Source organism: Haemaphysalis longicornis, unplaced genomic scaffold (assembly GCF_048455015.1).
Source record: "Haemaphysalis longicornis isolate Haplotype H1 unplaced genomic scaffold, Haemaphysalis longicornis Haplotype H1 scaffold_9, whole genome shotgun sequence".
In the NCBI taxonomy this organism is placed as follows: Eukaryota; Metazoa; Arthropoda; class Arachnida; order Ixodida; family Ixodidae; genus Haemaphysalis; species Haemaphysalis longicornis.
In genome coordinates this window covers 125,999,534-126,013,379 of record NW_027526460.1, presented here as the reverse complement: position 1 = coordinate 126,013,379, position 13,846 = coordinate 125,999,534, and positions in this window count along the sequence as shown.

Here is a 13,846-nt window from a genome sequence, read left to right as displayed (position 1 = left end):
GTTTGAGCGCGAACAGAGCGGCAGTTCGCTCAGGAAAATTTTTTAAAGAAATGTTTCAATAATCGTCGCACCACCCGGTACATGAAAATGCCGAAAAAGGAACTGTTCTGCATAGGAAAACAGACACGTCGATCGAAGGAGGAGTGTAATAGTGCACCTTTATCTCATAAACATGCGCGTATCGATATACATTTAAATCATTCGTAGATGCGCTTTCTCAGTGCGCGAAAAATCGTCGCACACATTCGTCCGTCGTTCGCGATTTCGGTGTCTGGTGGTTTGACGATCGAATGGACGCACTTTGGGCTTTCGCGCTTCTCTCAACTTCCTGTGAGAAGGGATGGCAAAGTTTTTAAAAAAAAATAATGATGTCATCTGGCGTAACGGCCAACCAAATTAAACGTCTACATGAAACGTGTTGGCCAAGCAGTCAGAACATGGCCCAAAGATTAGTTTTGTGGATAACGAGCACCGGAAGTAAGCGGAGCCCGCGCTCACCTTGCCAGAGTTGTCGGAATGGTGTATTTTGGTCGACGCTTGGATGACGCTGGTCCAAGCTGTTGCGGTGGGCGCCAGGGGCGGAGGAACCGACTGCTGAAGCTCTATCGGAGGTGTCGCGTCGCTGGGCAAAGGCGGGGCTTTCGCGGTGGATGTTACGGCGTCTGCGATTAAAAGCAAAGTACCTTTCATGAGAGGAAGAACGCAGCGCTGTTTCCAGTGCAACCGGAGTCCATTAGTCGAAGTCCATAATCCAAACTGTCTCGACAGTGTCGGAGTGGTGCGATGGGATAGACGTCAGTTTCATAACGCGTAGGACCCAGGTTTTATTCCGACCACGGGAGGCGTTTTTTTTTTCTTTAGATGGTTCGCGTTTCATCATCATAATCATCATCGCGTGCCCTTTGTGGGAGCCCATTGGGAAAAATTTACTTTTCTGGAGGGCGTTTTATGCTAACGACACACACCATCAGTGAGACAAAAAGTTTCGCTTTAAAATTGCCGCCCTTAATCGATAGAGTTGTTTTTTCCGAGCGCTACACAAACTGGGGCGACACGGTCCGGATCCCCTTTCAAAGTGCTACTTCCGACTGCACGCGTGAAGTGTCACGTGAAGCTTTTTAAACGTTCTGAATGTTCAGCCGCTCCCGCGTGAGACTTGCATCCCTGTGGCGCACGCTCAAACAGCAGTCGCGGGAGACAAGGCAGTTCTCTTCTACATATATCACTACGGTACTACAAACTGCTCTCGTTGCTCTAAAAGAGTTGTTCGGAAAAGGACGTCCCTACAGGTTTCCAGACAGCTCACCAGTACCATTAAAGGCCATTCTCTTTCTCCCTCTCCCTCCCTCTCTCTAGATACAAGCGTGCATGTATGGGAGTGATCAGGGAGGGGAGTGTGGAATGCGTAATATGTAGCTGCAAACACAGCTACCACACTTCTCTAAAGCTTTCCGTGCGCGAGCGCGCTAAGTTTTGTATAGCCTAACTTCTTGGGGTCCCTCAACGCCCTGTTCTAGAACTGGTTAATTGAGGCGGGTGCGCGTTTGCGTCTACATGAACGCCTCCGTACATAACACGACGCGGTCGTGGTCTACAGAGCAAGCAGCGACCTCAATCCGCTTTCCACGGTGGAGGAGAACGGATGGTGTGCCCCTATTGATGAAGAGGAACTCCTAAAACGACAGCGGCGTGCCACTCTTCACCAACAGGACTACCTATACCTGTACCTACACTGGCTACAATAGTGCGACCAGTGTGGAATCATATCCACTGACCACGCCCTACCGAGTCTGGGCTAGGCGTAGCACAACCTTGCTATTTCATTACCATTTCCTAGAACAACCTTACTTGTACAGCGGTTCGAGATAGGTGGCGAGGCAGCGGAAATGGTGAGCGAGTATATCCACTTAGGCCAAGTTGTGACTCCAGATCCCAACCATGAGGCAGAGATAACTATAAGGATAAGAATGAAGTGGAGTGCCTTCGGCAGGCATTCTCAGATAATGAAGGGCAGCCTGTCATTGTCCCTGAAGAAGAAAGTGTATGACAGCTGCATCTTACCGGTACACACCTACGGGGCAGAAACTTGGAGGCTCACAAAGAATGTTGAACTTAAATTGAGGACAGTTCAGCGAGCAATGGAACGGAAGATGATATTTGTAACATTAGACGACAAGAAGAGAGCGGAGTGGGTCAGGGAACAAGCGCGTGTTAAGGACATATTAGTAGAAATTAAGAATAAATGGACGTGGGCAGGGCATGTAATGCGAAGGCAAGATAACCGGTGGTCTTTAAGGGTAACAGAGTGGATCCATAGAGAAGGCAAGCATGGCAGGGGGCGGCAGAACGTTAGATGGGCAAATGAGATCAAGAAGTTTGGGGGGTAAATTCGTGGCAGTTAGCGCAGCACCCGGATAATTGGAGATTAATGGGAGAGGCCTTTGCCCTGCAATGGCCGTAGATGGCTGGTGATGATGATGACTATTTGCCCTGTTTCCTCTACACTCTTCGCTCTGTTTCTTCGCCGTGGTATGAATCCGGACGAGACGCTAATTGCTTCTTGTACAAAACATAATACTTCAAGAGGCATGTAGTTCTACTTGTAAGACTGCAAACGGCCCAAGCGAGAGGATACCTGAAGGGCATGCAGCCCCAGTTCCTGGTTTCTCTGCTGCCGTTGGGGTGGCCGGAGAGCCAGCGTCGTCCATGGGGCTCGCTACGCCGGAATTGGATGGACTCAGCGGTGGCGAGTGAGCCGGAACGTAGGAATCCTGGTCGACGCTCTTCAGAGACTGCTTCGACGAATGACGACGATGGCTGCGGTGCTGGTGTGGGCCGTGTCCTGACCGTCGCCGCATCTGGGGGCTCAGCGTTCCGGTGGGTGGCGTTGCGTTAGCCGTCGTGGGCTCGTACACGCTATCGGGCGTCTGGACACTAGGGCGTTTCGCATGGGCTTCCGTCATTCTAGCCCTCGGGAATTCAAAGCCAACGATGACTGCGACCTTGCGGGGGGCGAAATCGGTTCTCGCGCTCGTGAACACGGCACGCGCTGCGATGCACGGTGATAAGGATGACGATGTCCCGCGTATGTCATCATCGTCATCGCGTAGGGGTGATGATGATGACATCTCATCGTCATCGCATATATTTTCTAGTAAGCATAAGAATGTCAATGCATTGCAGGACAAAGACCTGTCATGATGATAATGGTTGCCCAAAACCTAATGAAAGCAGGGAGGGGTAGTGCGAGTCTTCTGGTATTCCTCCCCCTCAGATGGCGGCCTGCAGCCCTTGGCCGCGAGAGGCACCTTCAGCCAGTTGGACGACCTTGAGCGGTGTTTTGGGGTCGGAGTTAAGCAAAAAGCCGTCCCACTGACGCCTGCCTGACGTCTGCTTAGCATGAGACGCGCTGCGGGATATTTCTGGCGCTCCATGCGACAGTGTTGCGCGATGTCTCGATATGTCACCAGCTTTTCCCTATCCCTCTGGGCCGAACCAGCAGCGTCGTCAGGGCAATCCCGGGAGCTGAAACCTCGGGTCACCCATGAGCTAGATCGCGGCCTGCGAGAGACGCATGGCAGATGTCCAGATTATTTTAATGTTGCTCATGCGAGCGATCGGGACCAAACGTAAGATGATGCGGGTTGGGCTGAAGATCCTGCCAGCTTTGTAGCACGGGAGAGCTATTTTGGAATCGTTTAGAATGATCTTAGCCGTGGTGAAGGCGATGACAAGTGCGATAGCTGCCTCTTCTTTTTCGTCGGCGGAATGCGTGTAAATAGAGGCTGATGCAATTGAAGTGTTGCAATGGAAGCGTGGCTGATTCCAGAGAGTTGCCATTACCGTCTACCAGACGGCCATGGCTCCCGTAAGGTGGTAATGAACAACGTCAACATATATCAGGGTCATCTCGAAAACGCTTTGCAGCTAGGCAGACGATCGGGCACGATGGCGACCCTGTTGGTGTACTGTGGGTGCATGTTCCAGGGTATGGGAGAGACGTGCGTATAGATGTCCTTTTGAAGGTGACGAGGGAGCAAAGTCTTGTTTCCCTGTTGGCTGGCCTACGGAATGAGAAGGTCCTGCAATAGAAGGCGGCATGTATGACCGCTGGATAATCGCTGGTAATGCTGTGCGCCGAGCTTCAACGATTTCAATTATGGTACTTGGATACCCACCCATGAAACGCCTTGTGGATGCCTTGATGGGGATGCCCGCGGTCTGCTCATAGGCTTCGCATATTATGCAGTCAATTTTAGCTTGTTCACCTTTTTTGAGGGGGGGGGGGGGAGGAAGTGACGTACGTGATTCGGCTTAAAATGAAGGCTTACGCTATGGCGGGATGGTGGCGGTACCCACCCATGAAACGCCTTGTGGATGCCTTGATGGGGATGCCCGCGGTCTGCTCATAGGCTTCGCATATTATGCAGTCAATTTTAGCTTGTTCACCTTTTTTGAGGGGGGGGGGGAGGAAGTGACGTACGTGATTCGGCTTAAAATGAAGGCTTACGCTATGGCGGGATGGTGGCGGCGCGCAATGCGGGAAATAAAGCGGCTGGCTTATATAGGGAACCTTTAGAGAGGGCCTTGATGGTGTCCGCATAGCGCCTGATTGATGAGTGCGGAGTTCAAGAATACTGATGCACAGTGCGATGGTGATGACGCGATCTTTTAGTGTGAGAATTTCTCGAGTGGGAGTACCTGGAAGGTGTCGTTGGTCGGAAGGACTCCAGAGAAGAAATTCTGATTTCTGCGGATAACACCTCAGACCGAGTTCTACGGCGTAAGTTTCCCCGGTGTCGACAGCTTGTTTAAGGCGGTCTTCGATGTGCGCATCGCTGCATCCAGCCGTCCATACTGTGATTTCATCAGCGTATAAACAGCGATGCAAAACTGGGATAGTAGAGAGGACAGGAGGAAATTTGGTCATTGTTACACTGAATAGACACGGTGATAGGACCGTTCCCTGCGCGTTGCCCCAATCACCCAGAGAAATGGTAGCCGATTCCACGTTCCCAAACGTAAGTTGCGTCATGCGGTCCGTAAGAAAGGCGTTAATGTAGTCGCGAGTTTTGGGGCCCACATCGAACTATACACCATTTTCCATAAGCAGCCTGGAAAGGAGGAAAATACTCTCAAACCAGTTCTCTCGGCGGCCGACCAGCGTTGCCTGTGCGCGCTGGGCTGTTAACATCGCTCGGCGCGGTGTGCTCCGCTGCGTAGTTCAGGAGTATTTCGCACCGTGTGCTTAATTTTTGCGGAACTTTCAACTGTTTTAGTCAATGCTGCGATGCCGTTCAAGGCGCAAACGTCGCTTGGTCAGCACTGCGCGGTGGTTGGTTATTGAACAAACAGAGAAAGCGAGAAACAGTCGCTGACAGCACGCATGTGCACGACACTGCCTGGAGAAAATGCAGTGCGGTTGCGGCGTGTTTTTGCTGCATCACTTCCCAACGCACGCCGAGTGAGATATCGGTGAATCCCGTTGATAAATCACAACGACTTTGTACCAACGATCAACTCCAGGGTTTGTTGGGTGCACTTGTACGGCAAGCAGACGTAGAAAAATCCATTTATCACACGCAAAGCTGCGAAAGGGAACGGAACCCCCTGAAATGTTAGAAGCAACTTTATCCTTTACAATACAGCATTGATTGATTGGTTGATTGATTAATTGATTGATTATGGTGTTGAACGCCCCGACGCTTCATGGGTGATGAGGCGCGCCGCGGGGCTCCGGGTTAATTTTGACCACCTGGGGATCTTTCACGAGCGCCGATACACTACAACATTACAATAACTTGTGGTTCTTTGTATTCAATATAAAATACCATATATTGTTTGGTCATTACAGCCCATTGGCATTAAACAATCCCCTTTTCATCTAATCTAACCTTTAAAATCACGGTGTTTTGTTTACTTTTTTTTCAGGCCTGTGCATTACACTGTCAAACGATATGAAAGGATAACTTTCTCCATCGCACACTGCTGGACGATACCAGGATAAGCAGGCAACCCAATGTGGAAACGCAGCTCGAGATACGCGTGAACGCTGCATTTGGAAAATAGCTCAACCTGTTCACAACGCGGTCAAAGGAAAAGCTTCTAATCCTTTTGCCATCACGGAATCTATAGTATTACGATTACAAAACAGTTACTGCTGGTCGCGTAAAGCATTTGTGGTGCAAGAAGCGCACAAAGGTGGGCTCCGAGCGACAGGCCACATCCGCTGTGCAGAGTTAGGTCAATCATGATCACGATCATGATCAACCAATATTAACTCGCCCGAACGTCGACCCTTCTGCTCAACCTTCGAATAGTAATTTGAATGGTTGTGCGGTCCGCCTTAATTTCGGCCCAGGTAATTTCGTTTCGTCAGTAACAGTCATAAGTCTAGTTAAGAACGATTATGTTTCATTGCAATATGTCAACAGCGTAGCAATCACCTCGTCGAAAGTCCATCGCGAGCACGGATCACCGTGACCCACATATGCTGTGCGCGCTCCGCATTCCACGTCCGCGCTTCCGTAAACATGACTAATCGGTGAACATAACAAGCACGGTGGCATTGAAAGCACGTATTTACTCCCCGATATCGATTTCTATGCCAGTCGGTGCCATACCGGTAAGTTTGCATCGCGGAACTGCGGAGCACCACCGGCACCACCACCACACTGCTACTGCTGCTCGCAACAGCCTGGGTCGGCATTTTCCACTCTGGCAGCAAATTGGGGCCTAAAATCCGTCCGCAGATGATGAAAACAAAAGGGAACACGCACACAAGCACTGCAACCGCTAACTTAACGCCAAACCACTACGCTTCACTCGGTAATGCACGGGTACCGAGCAAACGCACGGGAGGAACGGAGCATTTAACAGCCCAGCGCGGAGGTTTCGGCGGTCGCTTCATAGACGGCGCTAGCGTCCGGTCAGAAAAAGCAAATGGCGGCGCCCACCTCTAGCAAGGAAAATGGTGTATATGAGATTGTTCAGAACCGCGTCATGCCTGACTGGACAGATCAAAAGCTTTAGTTCGATCGTGTGTCGCGATGGCTGTAGTGTCCCCGGTTGCGCATGCCTATGCCTCGGGGTTAATGATGTGATGTCATAATTGAACAATGGCGTCTTGCGCAGAGTCGTGGTCGAAAACCGAACACAAACGTGGTAAATAGCCGGGAAGATTCCATGTATCAGCGGAGGCAGACAGGACCACGTGCTCCATAAATTTCCCTACTAGGATGAGAGCGAGATGGGCCGCAAGTTGTCTATGTGGAGGAGCTGTTTCTGGGTCTTGGTATAGATGGCTTGCGCTGACGTCAGCATAGCTGCCATATTTGGGACCCACAAGCAAAGCGAAAGGCTGCACACTTATCTGATGTTCTTATCTCTAGGAGCGGTGAAAAGGCGGAAGTGGATGAGAAGGAGCCGTAATATGGTGTCATGACGTCAGCATAGCTGCCATGTTTGTGACCCACAAGCAAAGCGAAAGGCTGCACACTTATCTGATGTTCTTATCTGTAGGAGCGGTGAAAAGGCGGAAGTGGATGAGAAGGAGCCGTAATATGGTGTCATGACGTCAGCATAGCTGCCATGTTTGTGACCCACAAGCAAAGCGAAAGGCTGCACACTTATCTGATGTTCTTATCTCTAGGAGCGGTGAAAAGGCGGAAGTGGATGAGAAGGAGCCGTAATATGGTGTCATGACGTCAGCATAGCTGCCATGTTTGTGACCCACAAGCAAAGCGAAAGGCTGCACACTTATCTGATGTTCTTATCTGTAGGAGCGGTGAAAAGGCGGAAGTGGATGAGAAGGAGCCGTAATATGGTGTCATGACGTCAGCATAGCTGCCATGTTTGTGACCCACAAGCAAAGCGAAAGGCTGCACACTTATCTGATGTTCTTATCTCTAGGAGCGGTGAAAAGGCGGAAGTGGATGAGAAGGAGCCGTAATATGGTGTCATGACGTCAGCATAGCTGCCATGTTTGGGACCCACAAGCAAAGCGAAAGGCTGCACACTTATCTGATGTTCTTATCTCTAGGAGCGGTGAAAAGGCGGAAGTGGATGAGAAGGAGCCGTAATATGGTGTCATGACGTCAGCATAGCTGCCATGTTTGTGACCCACAAGCAAAGCGAAAGGCTGCACACTTATCTGATGTTCTTATCTATAGGAGCACTGAAAAAGCTGAAGTGGGTGAGAAGGAGCCGTGATATGATGTTATGACGTCAGCATAGCTGCCATGTTTGTGACCAACAAGCAGAGCGAAAGGCTGCACACTGATCTGATGTTCTTATCTCTAGGAGCGCTGAAAAAGCTGAAGTGGGGGAGAAGGAGGAGCCAGGATATGATGTCATGTGCAAGCCATGATTAAAAGTGAGGCTGCCTTCCACTGGTGGAAGGATGACGTCAGCATGTTTGTGACCAACAAGCAGAGCACACTGATCTGATGTTCTTATCTATAGGAGCACTGAAAAAGCTGAAGTGGGTGAGAAGGAGCCGTGATATGATGTCATGACGTCAGCATAGCTGCCATGTTTGTGACCAACAAGCAGAGCGAAAGGCTGCACACTGATCTGATGTTCTCATCTCTAGGAGCGCTGAAAAAGCTGAAGTGGGGGAGAAGAAGGAGCCGTGATATGATGTCATGTGCAAGCCATGATTAAAAGTGAGGCTGCCTTCCACTGGTGGAAGGATGACGTCAGCATGTTTGTGACCAACAAGCAGAGCACACTGATCTGATGTTCTTATCTATAGGAGCACTGAAAAAGCTGAAGTGGGTGAGAAGGAGCCGTGATATGATGTCATGACGTCAGCATAGCTGCCATGTTTGTGACCAACAAGCAGAGCGAAAGGCTGCACACTGATCTGATGTTCTTATCTCTAGGAGCGCTGAAAAAGCTGAAGTGGGGGAGAAGAAGGAGCCGTGATATGATGTCATGTGCAAGCCATGATTAAAAGTGAGGCTGCCTTCCACTGGTGGAAGGATGACGTCAGCATGTTTGTGACCAACAAGCAGAGCACACTGATCTGATGTTCTTATCTATAGGAGCACTGGAAAAGCTGAAGTGGGTGAGAAGGAGCCGTGATATGATGTCATGACGTCAGCATAGCTGCCATGTTTGTGACCAACAAGCAGAGCGAAAGGCTGCACACTGATCTGATGTTCTTATCTCTAGGAGCGCTGAAAAAGCTGAAGTGGGGGAGAAGAAGGAGCCAGGATATGATGTCATGTGCAAGCCATGATTAAAAGTGAGGCTGCCTTCCACTGGTGGAAGGATGACGTCAGCATGTTTGTGACCAACAAGCAGAGCACACTGATCTGATGTTCTTATCTATAGGAGCACTGAAAAAGCTGAAGTGGGTGAGAAGGAGCCGTGATATGATGTCATGACGTCAGCATAGCTGCCATGTTTGTGACCAACAAGCAGAGCGAAAGGCTGCACACTGATCTGATGTTCTTATCTCTAGGAGCGCTGAAAAAGCTGAAGTGGGGGAGAAGAAGGAGCCAGGATATGATGTCATGTGCAAGCCATGATTAAAAGTGAGGCTGCCTTCCACTGGTGGAAGGATGACGTCAGCATGTTTGTGACCAACAAGCAGAGCACACTGATCTGATGTTCTTATCTATAGGAGCACTGGAAAAGCTGAAGTGGGTGAGAAGGAGCCGTGATATGATGTCATGACGTCAGCATAGCTGCCATGTTTGTGACCAACAAGCAGAGCGAAAGGCTGCACACTGATCTGATGTTCTTATCTCTAGGAGCGCTGAAAAAGCTGAAGTGGGGGAGAAGAAGGAGCCAGGATATGATGTCATGTGCAAGCCATGATTAAAAGTGAGGCTGCCTTCCACTGGTGGAAGGATGACGTCAGCATGTTTGTGACCAACAAGCAGAGCACACTGATCTGATGTTCTTATCTATAGGAGCACTGAAAAAGCTGAAGTGGGTGAGAAGGAGCCGTGATATGATGTCATGACGTCAGCATAGCTGCCATGTTTGTGACCAACAAGCAGAGCGAAAGGCTGCACACTATCTGATGTTCTTATCTCTAGGAGCGCTGAAAAAGCTGAAGTGGGGGAGAAGAAGGAGCCAGGATATGATGTCATGTGCAAGCCATGATTAAAAGTGAGGCTGCCTTCCACTGGTGGAAGGATGACGTCAGCATGTTTGTGACCAACAAGCAGAGCACACTGATCTGATGTTCTTATCTATAGGAGCACTGAAAAAGCTGAAGTGGGTGAGAAGGAGCCGTGATATGATGTCATGACGTCAGCATAGCTGCCATGTTTGTGACCAACAAGCAGAGCGAAAGGCTGCACACTGATCTGATGTTCTTATCTCTAGGAGCGCTGAAAAAGCTGAAGTGGGGGAGAAGAAGGAGCCAGGATATGATGTCATGTGCAAGCCATGATTAAAAGTGAGGCTGCCTTCCACTGGTGGAAGGATGACGTCAGCATGTTTGTGACCAACAAGCAGAGCACACTGATCTGATGTTCTTATCTATAGGAGCACTGGAAAAGCTGAAGTGGGTGAGAAGGAGCCGTGATATGATGTCATGACGTCAGCATAGCTGCCATGTTTGTGACCAACAAGCAGAGCGAAAGGCTGCACACTGATCTGATGTTCTTATCTCTAGGAGCGCTGAAAAAGCTGAAGTGGGGGAGAAGAAGGAGCCAGGATATGATGTCATGTGCAAGCCATGATTAAAAGTGAGGCTGCCTTCCACTGGTGGAAGGATGACGTCAGCATGTTTGTGACCAACAAGCAGAGCACACTGATCTGATGTTCTTATCTATAGGAGCACTGAAAAAGCTGAAGTGGGTGAGAAGGAGCCGTGATATGATGTCATGACGTCAGCATAGCTGCCATGTTTGTGACCAACAAGCAGAGCGAAAGGCTGCACACTATCTGATGTTCTTATCTCTAGGAGCGCTGAAAAAGCTGAAGTGGGGGAGAAGAAGGAGCCAGGATATGATGTCATGTGCAAGCCATGATTAAAAGTGAGGCTGCCTTCCACTGGTGGAAGGATGACGTCAGCATGTTTGTGACCAACAAGCAGAGCACACTGATCTGATGTTCTTATCTATAGGAGCACTGAAAAAGCTGAAGTGGGTGAGAAGGAGCCGTGATATGATGTCATGACGTCAGCATAGCTGCCATGTTTGTGACCAACAAGCAGAGCGAAAGGCTGCACACTGATCTGATGTTCTTATCTCTAGGAGCGCTGAAAAAGCTGAAGTGGGGGAGAAGAAGGAGCCAGGATATGATGTCATGTGCAAGCCATGATTAAAAGTGAGGCTGCCTTCCACTGGTGGAAGGATGACGTCAGCATGTTTGTGACCAACAAGCAGAGCACACTGATCTGATGTTCTTATCTATAGGAGCACTGGAAAAGCTGAAGTGGGTGAGAAGGAGCCGTGATATGATGTCATGACGTCAGCATAGCTGCCATGTTTGTGACCAACAAGCAGAGCGAAAGGCTGCACACTATCTGATGTTCTTATCTCTAGGAGCGCTGAAAAAGCTGAAGTGGGGGAGAAGAAGGAGCCAGGATATGATGTCATGTGCAAGCCATGATTAAAAGTGAGGCTGCCTTCCACTGGTGGAAGGATGACGTCAGCATGTTTGTGACCAACAAGCAGAGCACACTGATCTGATGTTCTTATCTATAGGAGCACTGAAAAAGCTGAAGTGGGTGAGAAGGAGCCGTGATATGATGTCATGACGTCAGCATAGCTGCCATGTTTGTGACCAACAAGCAGAGCGAAAGGCTGCACACTATCTGATGTTCTTATCTCTAGGAGCGCTGAAAAAGCTGAAGTGGGGGAGAAGAAGGAGCCAGGATATGATGTCATGTGCAAGCCATGATTAAAAGTGAGGCTGCCTTCCACTGGTGGAAGGATGACGTCAGCATGTTTGTGACCAACAAGCAGAGCACACTGATCTGATGTTCTTATCTATAGGAGCACTGAAAAAGCTGAAGTGGGTGAGAAGGAGCCGTGATATGATGTCATGACGTCAGCATAGCTGCCATGTTTGTGACCAACAAGCAGAGCGAAAGGCTGCACACTGATCTGATGTTCTTATCTCTAGGAGCGCTGAAAAAGCTGAAGTGGGGGAGAAGAAGGAGCCAGGATATGATGTCATGTGCAAGCCATGATTAAAAGTGAGGCTGCCTTCCACTGGTGGAAGGATGACGTCAGCATGTTTGTGACCAACAAGCAGAGCACACTGATCTGATGTTCTTATCTATAGGAGCACTGAAAAAGCTGAAGTGGGTGAGAAGGAGCCGTGATATGATGTCATGACGTCAGCATAGCTGCCATGTTTGTGACCAACAAGCAGAGCGAAAGGCTGCACACTATCTGATGTTCTTATCTCTAGGAGCGCTGAAAAAGCTGAAGTGGGGGAGAAGAAGGAGCCAGGATATGATGTCATGTGCAAGCCATGATTAAAAGTGAGGCTGCCTTCCACTGGTGGAAGGATGACGTCAGCATGTTTGTGACCAACAAGCAGAGCACACTGATCTGATGTTCTTATCTATAGGAGCACTGAAAAAGCTGAAGTGGGTGAGAAGGAGCCGTGATATGATGTCATGACGTCAGCATAGCTGCCATGTTTGTGACCAACAAGCAGAGCGAAAGGCTGCACACTGATCTGATGTTCTTATCTCTAGGAGCGCTGAAAAAGCTGAAGTGGGGGAGAAGAAGGAGCCAGGATATGATGTCATGTGCAAGCCATGATTAAAAGTGAGGCTGCCTTCCACTGGTGGAAGGATGACGTCAGCATGTTTGTGACCAACAAGCAGAGCACACTGATCTGATGTTCTTATCTATAGGAGCACTGAAAAAGCTGAAGTGGGTGAGAAGGAGCCGTGATATGATGTCATGACGTCAGCATAGCTGCCATGTTTGTGACCAACAAGCAGAGCGAAAGGCTGCACACTATCTGATGTTCTTATCTCTAGGAGCGCTGAAAAAGCTGAAGTGGGGAGAAGAAGGAGACAGGATATGATGTCATGTGCAAGCCATGATTAAAAGTGAGGCTGCCTTCCACTGGTGGAAGGATGACGTCAGCATGTTTGTGACCAACAAGCAGAGCACACTGATCTGATGTTCTTATCTATAGGAGCACTGAAAAAGCTGAAGTGGGTGAGAAGGAGCCGTGATATGATGTCATGACGTCAGCATAGCTGCCATGTTTGTGACCAACAAGCAGAGCGAAAGGCTGCACACTATCTGATGTTCTTATCTCTAGGAGCGCTGAAAAAGCTGAAGTGGGGGAGAAGAAGGAGCCAGGATATGATGTCATGTGCAAGCCATGATTAAAAGTGAGGCTGCCTTCCACTGGTGGAAGGATGACGTCAGCATGTTTGTGACCAACAAGCAGAGCACACTGATCTGATGTTCTTATCTATAGGAGCACTGAAAAAGCTGAAGTGGGTGAGAAGGAGCCGTGATATGATGTCATGACGTCAGCATAGCTGCCATGTTTGTGACCAACAAGCAGAGCGAAAGGCTGCACACTATCTGATGTTCTTATCTCTAGGAGCGCTGAAAAAGCTGAAGTGGGGGAGAAGAAGGAGCCAGGATATGATGTCATGTGCAAGCCATGATTAAAAGTGAGGCTGCCTTCCACTGGTGGAAGGATGACGTCAGCATGTTTGTGACCAACAAGCAGAGCACACTGATCTGATGTTCTTATCTATAGGAGCACTGAAAAAGCTGAAGTGGGTGAGAAGGAGCCGTGATATGATGTCATGACGTCAGCATAGCTGCCATGTTTGTGACCAACAAGCAGAGCGAAAGGCTGCACACTGATCTGATGTTCTTATCTCTAGGAGCGC